This window comes from Ornithodoros turicata, chromosome 5, assembly GCF_037126465.1.
Source record: "Ornithodoros turicata isolate Travis chromosome 5, ASM3712646v1, whole genome shotgun sequence".
NCBI lineage: Eukaryota > Metazoa > Arthropoda > Arachnida > Ixodida > Argasidae > Ornithodoros > Ornithodoros turicata.
In genome coordinates, this window is record NC_088205.1 from 34188731 (window position 1) to 34200930 (window position 12200).

The 12200-nt window shown below is 46.4% G+C and overlaps 1 pseudogene; it reads left to right on the plus strand.

The window, feature by feature from the left end:
* The first annotated feature begins 7519 nt into the window (after positions 1-7519).
* On the plus strand, positions 7520-9864 carry LOC135395696 (uncharacterized; annotated as a pseudogene).
* Positions 9865-12200: the final 2336 nt, after the last annotated feature.

Here is a 12200-nt window from a genome sequence, read left to right on the forward strand (position 1 = left end):
TAGTGGGCATGATCTCATTGACTTCTCCACGAAATTTTAATGAGATTCAATGAGAAATCAGACTGTAGAATTCGTTCAACGTGTAAAAGTCGACTATTTCTCATCTACTGAAGTCGAGGTTAAGCTGGGAAGCTGCCTTCGCGAAACCGGGCTCTGCCGTGTTGTGTGGCGAAGACCACATCACGAAGCAAGGGGACCAATTGAACAAAATGGTTTAATGGTCCTCAGAGAGAAACTCTGACTTCCAATTGATTTAATGAGATCCAACATGTTGTGCATTACAGACTGCACCAATAGATGGAATGAGGAATTGGTCTAATGTGTACTAATGAGAAACTGCTTTCCAATTGATTTAGTGGGATCCAACATGTTGCATGGCCGCCAGTGCAATAAGTGAGAAGCCAGTTGCTGAAGGAACGAGCGTAATGATGACCAATGGTACATCATCACTCTCAAATTAAATAATAATATAATTAGGAAGAGCGCCGTACGTCCGTGTAGAACATAGACTAATTCGAGGAACGCGTCCGATTCAAACAAATGAAACTGCAGAATACGCACCGTATCGACATATATTGCAAGCGAAATTTGAACAAAAATCTGACATAGTATAAATTAATTAATGAAGTAAATGAAAATTAATTCCGTACAAATCAACTGAGCAGGCCGTTCGCCGATGTCGCCGCTCGCATAGTCCGAAGCGGGCGCGTTGTAACACGTTTCCGTTCCGCACCGCATAGTGGCTCGTCCGCGTTGAAAATAGTTCGCTACGTTATTTCAAATGTTCGTGAAGCTCAAAAGCACATGTGCCGTGGTACGTTCGTACGCACCTATTACTTTAAGCTATTGTTTCTGCATTCGTATAACATTCCAGTGCACGGAGGTCCAAGCGTTTCCTCAAGTCGTCAACGGATTAGTCAGTCTGTTACGGAATGCCGAAGTGTTCCGATGCGCGCCTTGTCCCGTCGTGGCTCACAAGCAGTTGGCGTATTTCGGGCGTTATTTTGAGGATTTTTTTCCCGTTTGTAAGGTATGTAGTCGATGTTAGAAATATACCCGTTCTTTCTACAGAGTCTCACATGTTTTTATCCCTGTTCGTAGGCATTACAGCCGGTGATGGGAGGAGAGCGAAATGTGCAGTCAGTGTTACCTCCCGCGCTGGGGGCGCGGACAATTGCTCACCAAAAACTGCTGAGGCCGGACAATTGCTCACCGCCTCTTTCACCACACTTATATTGCGATTTTATTTCGCGTTTATGGCGGTTGACTTTTTTATGTTAGCTGAACTTCTTTTTTAGCTGTGTAAGTTGCTTCAAATAGATCTAGGAATCCACCAGTGAAGGGGGTGAAGCGAGAGGTCGTCCACTTGAAGGCACACCTGAAGCGTCTTTGTCAGGACCTGCGTCCATGGGGCGTTCCTAGAGGATTATTTCCCAAGGGGGGGGGGGCAGCAATGTGTTTCCAGGGGGGCAAAGCGTGCAACCACGTCACCTCCTTCCTTGGAGACGGACGCTGCGGACTGTGCAGGTGTTCACAGGTTCATATTATGATGACTCTGAGAAAGTAATCATGACCTATGAATAAAGAGTGCGCAATTTTACAAAGTGACCTTGTCCCCCTCTCGGTACGCTCATTCCTGCGTCACCAGGATCTTCCAAGACACGAGACGGGGAAGATTTAAAATCACATCATTATTTAACCACTAAAATTAACGAATTTTCTATATCTGTCCAAGTCGGTTTAGCGAACGAAAGCCACATTTTAGCGCCCGTTAGGCTTAGTAGGGCGGAGACGACTGAACAGTGCGGTGGTTAGTTTATTATTAGGTTGGTCCACGTTCAGTGTTTGCACCGCTATGCCCAGGTTAGTATAAGTTTACTGTTGGCAGTTTCCCGCGCGCAACTGTGCATTGTAAAGCCAGATAACATTTATTTACAGTAAACGATGAAAGATGAAAGTCACTGAAAAGGTTAGCCAGCTGTAGGACGCGAACCCAAATCTTCTGGATTACCGGTCCAGGGCTCTACCAATTAAGCTAAGCTAACACGCCTTCTCAGCGATTTCCAGGGTGCGTCATCTGATTGTCCCTTCTATGTTGTTCCAGCCTCAGAACATCAGTTCTCTCATGTTCATTTATTTACAGTAGTTCGTTTTGAAATGGGGATTTCGATCACTTTATTTCGAGGTACACCCAAGTCCAGCTAACAAATAAAAAGTCAAGTATATGAGCACCATAAACGATAAATAAAAGGCACATCACATAAAACCGCGAAATAAAATTACATATAAGTGCGGTGAAAGAGGCGGTGAGCAATTGTCCGGCTTCAGCGATTCTGTGGTGAGCAATTATCCGGTGAGCAATGGTCCGGTGAGCAACTGTCCGGTGAGCAATTGTAAGGTTAGGTTGGTGCGACGCAGCTGGCATAGGGGCGTAGGGGCGTAGGCATTTGTCAGCAGGTGGCCAGAACGGAATCTTACCGAAGGTGGATGGAGTTAATTTTCACGCATGAAAGGCAGGCTGCACGTGGCATCGTGAAACATCTACGAAGCACAGAAGACCATGATGGTTGATTGCTTCAAGACCTTCTGTTTTGTTCGTCGACGCTGTGCGGATGTTGGAGACACATCACTATTAAGTTACTGATTGTGGATTTATTTTGTGTGTTGATGATGGACAGTATCTTTCAAAACATGTAAGTGCTGAATCAAGTTTTTACTCTTGTTGTTCACTATGTCTTGCTAGCGATTTTCAACTGATTGGTGAATATTCACACTTACAAAATATTTGAAATAACTTTCACCTTTATATGTCCCACTTGTAATATTTTAATATCTACTGTATTGTGATGTATGAAAAAATAAATGTGCACGCAGAAACGGCATCTATAGTGTAACTCCTTTCTACAGCAAAAACATGCGTTCTGCTCATTCGATGCAGCAGAATCGAATGTCATTGCACATTCAAAAGGTGCATCGACAATGAGAATTTGCAGGTGACTTTAATGGGAAAATCCGGGCTACAGCCCATCGTGCCAATGGTAAACTAGACTGGCCTCAAATGGGTGGGATTAAGCGTGGTTCCACTTCGTCCCCATTGACATTTACAGTGATTTCTCTTTGAAACCTACTAAATTCGAGTAGTTTTCAATATGGTATTTGTCCAAAATTGTCGATTCGGAATGGGAAATTGTGGCGGCTTTCAATGAGAATTCTAAATGTGATAATCACTTAAACCGAATGAGATTTCTGGGCTATTTTGAATTGGACTATTTCCAGCAGGGGTTAGAACTGGTAATTGTCGTACAAAAGGCTAATTTCGTAGTGCAAGTTGAAAATTGCGTCTCTTTCTCGACATTTTTCTCTAGTCATACCGAAAACGCACTGTCGCACACGATCTGGATCGACCCGCAATCCTGGACAGCGCAATCCCGCTGGACACGCTGCGCGGTCCGCACTTCACGTTCGTGATCCAGGTTTTCATTTGACGCCGTCTGGTGAGAGCTTTGCACAATGCCCACTGAAGTTTCAAATTAGAAGAAAACATTGGTCCAGGATGTGTACTTGAAATATATTTACATTAATGCAAATGCTATTTCAGCGTTTGTCCATGTTGTTTTCTTCGTTCGGGCCACTGCCATCACCACCATCTTGCCAGCCCGGAACCGGCAGTGCGAGGAAAGGAAGCCACTGCGCCTGTGCCAACCCTCCTTGAAGTGAGTAATCATGTTCGCGAACGCGGGGCAAGTGTCTGCGTTGTTGATCTGTGAGGATGATCGCCTAATCACGATTGCGCGCGATGTGGATCCTGCGTCAGTGCGTTTTGGGTATAAGATAGTAAAGTCATGTGACAAATGTTCGCGTGTGTCTTTTTCGCGTTTTTTGTTCATTCTTCTTTCCCGCTGGGATCCCGCAGGCATTTGTGAACAAACGCCAAAAGGGCCAAAAGTACCAATGTAGTGGTGGTGGTGACCTAGGGCCCTAACCTCGTCAAAACTAATCGACCTCGATTACTTTACGTCACAAGCTGTAGGGCGGGGCTGCCACGAAATACTCCGCCCTTAAATCCCACCTGTTTCAATTGAAATTTATACCTAGTTTTCCTTCGCAGCCTCTTGACTCTAATCTCGGACCGTGAGGCTACGTCATTTTGACGTAACAATGACGTAAAAGATTACTTTCAAAGCTGAAAAGTAATGTAGCGAAAGAGGGTCGATTACTTTGAACGGCGACGGGTTTCGTGATGGGTCCGCATGTGCATTTCCGTTTATTCTGTTGTATAAAGTCTGTATGTGCTCGTTACAACAAAAGATCATATATTTCTTCGTTTTTGTTTAATAATGACAGAAAAGCACCGCTGCACAACGCGCTTCACCGCGTAACACCGTTTCTCTGCGCCGATCGCGGCCTCGTATGCGAGAAAGTGGCGCGCTTTTCGAAGCGTCGCCAGAGGCGTCGTAATGGCAACATAGCGGTGTGCACACAAAAAACTCATCCATCAAAGTTCACTGTTTGTTGAATAAAACTATCAAGTAAAACTATCGCTCATTTGCGGTACCATTACCACCCCCACAGCTCACGAGCAAAAGAAGCATATTGAAATGCGACTTATCATTTCGCATATCGAGCACACGAACACATAGAAAAATATAAAGAAATACTCATAAATAAAGCTCAAGATTTAAAGCACGAACCGATTTCTCATAAACGCGTGTTTACGGCTCGCGCCACACTGTCCGTTCGACTCTTTGCATGGTCCTTTGCGGTTTTATCGTTTTGTTGCCTGCCATCAGCGCCATCTCACGGGTACATACCGCATTATAAATGCCAAGTACAATCACGGTGTCACTCAAACAGTGCCGTCTTGCACACCTGTAGGTCATGAAAAATGACAAACAGCAAAAAAGGAAATTACGAGCGTGCTTTTCCGCGCATTTTCCACGAAATTCAGTTTTACGCCGGTAGAGTTTTCCGTTTCCGACCCCAAAGAACCGAAGCAACAAGGCAGGGCGGGTGGATCCACTGATCTCTATGTATAAAGGCTGGATCGGGCATAGGAGAGAGGCTCGTGGGAGAGAGGTGCGACCACGACCTGACAACACGGGTGCGACAACCGGCCGCCATGTTGGAGGGAGGAAACATAGGAAACAATGGGAAGCGATTCGATTTGGAGCATTTGTTACTCTTTAAACGCTCCTCATTGTTGATAAGCACGCATCTTTCTTAGGAATCAGTGTGCTGGTGTATTCCTACCGTGCTTCGGCGGTGTGTCTGTAGTTTTCATGGTAATTACGTTCTTTTTCTTCTCCGCTTCCTGTACTCCGAATATGGTGTCGTTAGTTACGTGCACGGGAAGCATAAAAATAGAGGAATTTGGTGAATGACAACTTATAGATTTAATTCCTTTTGCTTAGAAAGGGTTTGCACTGTTTGTTATTGTAAGGTAGTTTCGTTTGTGTGTGGTTTTCGTTTGTTATTGTGTGGTTCGTTAGGCGCTGTCAGTGCCTTCTCTATACTCTCTGTGCCTGTCAAAATGCCGAGGCGAGGCCGTCGCGCGCACCCTCTCCCATCGGCTCCGGTAACCGCGTGAGGGCGCAGTGTAAACAGGGTTCTTAGTGGTTCTTAGGGAGCCTCCATGGGTGGCTGCGGCTTCTCCACTTTTCAGGGAAGAGACACCCTTTAACCGTGCCAACGCCGCCTTTCCTCCTCGCCCTTCCGCGGAGCGCGCATTTTGACTCCCAACTTGCTACGCGCTGCCCATTGCCGGCTGTGCATTTTGCGCGTTCGAGCGGCCATCCGGCACATACACACGCAAGTGATTGCATTTCTTCGGTGTCTTAGCGTAATTCTACGTTTTGGGAACAAACATCGCAACTCATCCCTCCGGAATTTTAAATCCAGCGTGCAACAAGCGTGTCAGAACTTCCTCTATGACTGCTGCAATCGGTCGTTCCACGAGTCATTTTCTCGGGTAATACAAGAGTTCCAGAGATTTTTTTCTGCGTGTACCACGTTCGGGTCACAGTTCTTTTGCATCGGAATTTACGTATGAAAGAGCTCCTTTTTTCTTTTCTCTATTTCTATGAACCAGTGCTAGGGCTCAGTTCATCTCCGTATGGCTGGCATGGAGTCGTTGATCTGTCGCCTAAAGAGCTAGGTCGCGAACCGGCGTTCACTCTTGTTTGAGTAGTTCCTACTTGATTGAGCAAATACATTCGTTGGTGGACGAAGACAAGCGTGCGTGGATATCTGCAGAGCGCGTTGCTCGTATGATACGTCGTGCAGCGAAATGCCAGGGTGCTGTGTGCACAAGTGTGCGAATCACTCTCCGAAAGGTGCGCGTTTGTATCTCTTCCCAGCATCTAAAAAAGCGGAAAGATGTTTCGCTCGCGCAAGTAAAGAGAGCAGAATGGGAACCGACAAGGAGCGGGTGCGAGGTACGCAAGCACCTTTGCAGCGTGCAGTGTGTACCGTGTATTCTGGTAGCTCAGTGGTCATTTACGTTAAAGTAAATTAAATTGCGTTAAATCTCCGTTAAAAACGTGGACAATAATCTTCCGACTTGTAACCACAAAGAAAAACTATGTCATGTAATCGTGGGCAGATTTGTACAACTGCGATTAAGGGTGCAGTTGCGACAGGAGCATGTCGGTATAAAACCGTCGTTTTCAAGCACAACGGCAGCTGGCGTTGCACTTGAATGAGATGTTATAATAAAATCTGCTTGCAATTAACATATTTCTGTTGTCTATACACATTCCCATATTTACTATTGTAATTCGCTGGTCGAGACACGACCACGTGTGCAGGTGCAGTGACGAGTTTAGACAAACGTTACAAAGCACTAACAACATATTTTACAACCCATGACCAGCTCTACTAGCATATATGACAGTTTTGCTACGCTAGTATCCTTCATTCTGCTTTTACCCCCTTCCTGTCGCGAAAAATCGAGAAAAACGCAACCCCGCCGCTGACGCCCAATGCGATGTGGGAGTCAAGATGCCGGCGCTCGTAGCAGACGACGGAGTTGTCGCCTCCCTGAAAAGGGGACGCACATGGAGGCTCCCTAAGGGTTCTCCTCAGCGTAGTTGGTGGTGCCATCAACATTTGCGCATGGTTTCAGGTGGCTTGGAGGTGCTTTGCAAGTTTTCCTAAATGAAATGGCGTACTGCTGCGTTCCGATATGCAAATCGGACGAGAAGAAGAAGATACCAGGACTTTCTTTCCACGAAATACCGTCTGATCCCGGTCTCAGAGAGAAGTGGATTGCAGCGATTCGGCGTGACGATGGACGCCGAATTCGACTTCATGCTACACAAAAGTCTGCAGTCGTCACTTCAAGAAGGAAGATTTCATAGAAGGGAAAAGGCGACGACTGAGACAAGGTGTGGTACCATCTGTATTTGCGGACTTTCCATCACATCTGCAGCAGAAAAGGCAACTTGAAAGAAGCACTGCAAGCATAGCCAAGCGGTCCCGCCATGCTGAGAACGTTCCATCACACATTCATGAGAGTGAGATGCCTGTCGCGCCACAGCATGATGATGTGCCTGTGCATGGAGAGGCAGGGGCAGAAGGACTTCCTTTGGACAGAGTTACTGAGACAGTGTTGTGCCAAGAACCTTACATGTGTGACCAAAGTGTACAAGTCGATAACAGCACAGCATCCACTTTACTTGCTGCTGAGAGAGCAAAATGGAGAAGGAAGGAAAGAGACATGAGAAGCCACATCATGATGTTGAAGCAAACTGTCGACAAGTACAAGACAGAACTCGAAAAGCTCAAGGATGACTCCCTTGCAGAAGATTTGCGGTACATAAAGGAGAGAGCTGCACAGAGGCAACCTGGGGCATTATTTCTCATTGATCAGATAAGTAACTTCAAAAAGAAAAGACCTACGTGGTCTGAAGAGACAATTCGTCGATGCGTCATTCTTCGGCATCTGTCTACGAGATCATATGAACATATTCGAAGTGAAATTCTCCTCAAACTACCTAGCAGGAACACCCTGGCGAACTACATAGGAATTCCGAATGGAGAAACCGGCTTCAGCAGGCTGGTGGAAGCTCGCCTCAAGACAGAAGCAACAAATATAAAGGCTCCGCAATCAAAAATGTGCTCTCTCATTATTGACGAGATGAGAATAGCACAGAAGCTGCAATATCACAAACAGCAGGACTGTTTTGTTGGACATGCAGATGATGGCTTAGGAGACAAGGAAAATGGTCTTGCTCTAGCCAACTCCCTTCTCTGCTTTCTCAACAATGGGCTGTCAACATCATACAGAGTTCCAGCTGCCTACTTTTTCACAAAGGGTGTAACAGGAGCTCAGCTTCACAAGCTCATACTGTTTGTGATAGAAAAAGTGAAATCTTGTGGCTTCAGGATAGTGAGGCTGGTTACAGACAACCACAAGGTGAATGTCAACGCTATGAGACTGCTTGGAGGCGGCATCCTCACATACAGGATTGAGCATCCACATGACAAAGACAGACTCCTTTTCATGAGCTTCGACCCGTGTCACGTTCTGAAGAATGTACGTTCACAATTCCTGACACATGACATAGGCCCAAGAGGAGAAGTTTCATCTAGTCACATCAAGAAAGTGTACGAGATGCAGAAAAATATGATCGTAAAGCCAGTGCGCTACCTCAGTCGGAAACATGTCTTCCCAACCAACATTGAGAAGATGAATGTTGCAAGAGCTGTTCAAGTCTTATCTCCTGATGTTACCGCTGCTTTGGAGCACCTCCGAAACCAGGCTGGACACACCTGTGATATTTCATTTTCAACTGCATGCAGGCCCAACTATAATTTTCATGAAGAATGTTTACCGGTGGTTTGTGCTACATGACACCAGCAACACAGTTCAGCACATTCCCTGACACGCGACATTACGACGATGTTGAGGATGACAGACTTGAATGGTTGGCTTCCTTTCCAATATACGTTGAGGAACTGAAGAAGCGCTGTCAGCATGCTCGTGAGTTTCTCACAAGAGAGACGTACGAGGCACTCCTGCTCACCACTTACTCTACTGTGGCCTGCATCAAATACCTGCTGCCGAACCAGATGTTCTTGTTTGTTCTGACCCGAAAGTTTAATAGCGACCCAATTGAGTCATTATTTGGAACATTGAGGATGTCGGCTGGATGTAATGACTTGTTGGACGTTCGTAGTGCTCTTGTCGGTCTGGAGAAAGTTCTGAAGACCGGAATTGCTGCATCTTCGAAAGACTCAAATGTTGCCCACAGCGAGAATGTTACGACATCAAGTCCCCTGACCTCAGTGACTCCAACTCCAAGGAGTAATTCAGGTGTGGCGACCCCAAGAGCTGCCATCGACGTGCTGCAGAGACTAAACTCTACTACCTTACCTCAGTGCATGCCGTCATTACAGGTGTCAGCAACAGTGTATGTCGGTGGATACATTGCACGCGTTATCGCCGAGAAAATGGAGTGTGAGGACTCTGTCAAAGTGTCAACAAAGCCAGCAACTAACCAGCCGTTACTGGAGTACACACGCTGCCAGGATAGGGGTGGACTCCTGTACCCCTCAGACGAGCTCTTGTTTGCGCTTGATACTCTGAGAGCGTTCGCTGAAAAGGCCCTAGAAGGAAGTCCAGATCTTCAAAAGTCATTGGCCACCTTGGTGAAGCATGCAGTTTCAGCCCTGTGTTCCTCAAGGCTACTAGTCTGCAAGGCTAACACCAGCAGCGAGCATAGAGAGAAACTCATGGAACTGACAGCAGTGCGGTTTCTTAGACCATTGCTTGTTAATTATGCATTTGGTGTCACTGATAAGAACGACGTTTGTAAATATTTTGCTAGAAAGCCTCTTTCAAGGAAATGCCTGAAGCTCTAACCATGTACAGGCATCAATAAATGCTCCTTTGTCATTTCGTCACTCTACGAGCATGTCACCACATCTCCATTCGTTCGCATAAACCCTGAACATTGGGGTATTGCTCCCCTCTTTTCGAAGACCTAGTTGGGGGAGAAGAGCGGCCTCACCTCGTTTGGTCACAATAATTACGTGCAGAAGTCTCTAGTGCATTGTTTAAACGATTCAGAACAATTATCTTATGCCGCAACGGATGAACAGCATTACTTCAGAACTTGGTATCACCAAAGCACAATGATTTCGCATACACGGCTGCGCGCGCGAGCAGACACACTCAGCACCGCCACCCTTAGGGAGCCTCCATGCGCGTCCCCTTTTCAGGGAGGCGACAACTCCGTCGTCTGCTACGAGCGCCGGCATCTTGACTCCCACATCGCATTGGGCGTCAGCGGCGGGGTTGCGTTTGTCTCGATTTTTCGCGAGAGGAAGAGGGTAAAAGCGGAATGAAGGATACTGGCGTAGCAAAACTGTCATATATGCTAGAAGAGCTGGTCATGGGTTGTAAAATATGTTGTTAACGCTTTGTAACGTTTGTCTAAACTCATCACTGCACCTGCACATGCAGTCGTGTCTCGACCAACGATTTACAATAGTAAACATGGGAATGTGTATAGACAACAGAAATATGTTAATTACAAGCAGATTTTATTACAACATTCAATAAAATAGAATAGAAATATAAAGAAAAAAATGAAAATTAGGTCGCACTGGTGCCGTTTTGCTTGAAAACGACGTTGTTTTACCGACATGGGCTCCTGTCGCAAGTGCATGCACCCTCAATCGCAGCTGTACAAATCTGTCCACGATCACATGATATAGTTCTTAGTTGTGTTGGTCACAAGTCGGATTATTGTCCACGTTATTATGAACAAAAGTCGACACAGTCTTGAAAGGGGAGTGCATCGCATAAATGCGTTTCGAAGCAGATATCGCCCTGAATGCCTCTTCACATTGTACGAAGAAATGTGCTACGCTGCCCGAAATATACCGAAGATCCATTGCACCACGTACGTGTTCACGAAGCTCCATGAGCTTGTTGTGGCTTTCCGGAGACTTAACGTAATTTAATTTAATTAATTTAACGTAAATGACCACTGAGCAACCGGAATACACCGTACACACTGCACGCTGCAAAGGTGCTTGCTGACATCGCACACGTACGAGCTCCTTGGTGGTTCCCGTTCTGCTCTCTTTACTTGCGCGAGCCAAACATCTTTCCGCTTTTTTGATGGTGGGAAGCGATACAAACGCACACCCTTCCGAGAGTGGTTGGCACACTTGGGCACAACACCCTGGCAATTTGCTGCACGACGTATCATGCGAACAACGCGCATTGTAGATCTCCACGCACGCTGGTCTTCGTCCACCAACCGAATGTATTTGCTCAATCAAATAGGAACTGCTCAAACAAGAGCGAACGCTGGTTCGCGACCTAGCTCTTTAGCCGACAGATCAACGACCTCATACCAACAATACGGAGATGAACTGAGCCCTAGCAGTGGTTCTCAAAGAAATAGAGAAAAGAAAGAAGGAGCACTTTCATGCGTAAATTCCAATGCGAAAGAACTGTGACGCGAACTTGGTACACGCAGAAAAAAATGGGACTGAACACTGGTACCCGAGGAAATGACTCGTGGAACGACCGATTTCAGCAGTCATAGAGGCAGTTCTGACACGCTTGTTGCACGCTGGATTTAAAATTCCGTAGGGATGTGCTGCGATATTTGTTCCCAAAACAAATGCAATCACTTGCGTGTACATGTGCCGGATGGCCGCTCGAACGCGCAAAATGCACAGCAGGCAATGGTCAGCGCGTAGCAAGTTGGGAGTCAAAATGCGCGCTCCGCGCGAGGGCGAGGAGGAAAGGCGGCGTTGGCACGGTTAAAGGGTGTCTCCTCCTTGAAAAGCGGAGAAGCCGCAGCAACCCATGGAGGCTCCCTAGCCACCCTCAGAGCCGTATATTAAAAGGGAGTCTGGCCATTAATGGGTCATGCCTATACCTGAAGCTCCACCCACTTTTTCAGCTTTCCGACCAATGAAGTCTTGAAATATGGGGCGCTATCAATCAGCCTATCCTCACTATTTGTCCCTGTATCCAACATGGGCAGCGCCATTTTGGGTGGCAAGTGGATTGGATGGGATTGAAATGGATATCTCTTGCAATCTGCAAAAGCAGTGGAATTTTGGTGCAAATTTTATGAACGCCACCTAGGGAGCGTAAGGTACGTCGGGAACTGTCGTCTGCTTCCGCCGTTCACAGACTATTCTCTAGAGATCTGGCCTAGGATTTTCCCTCT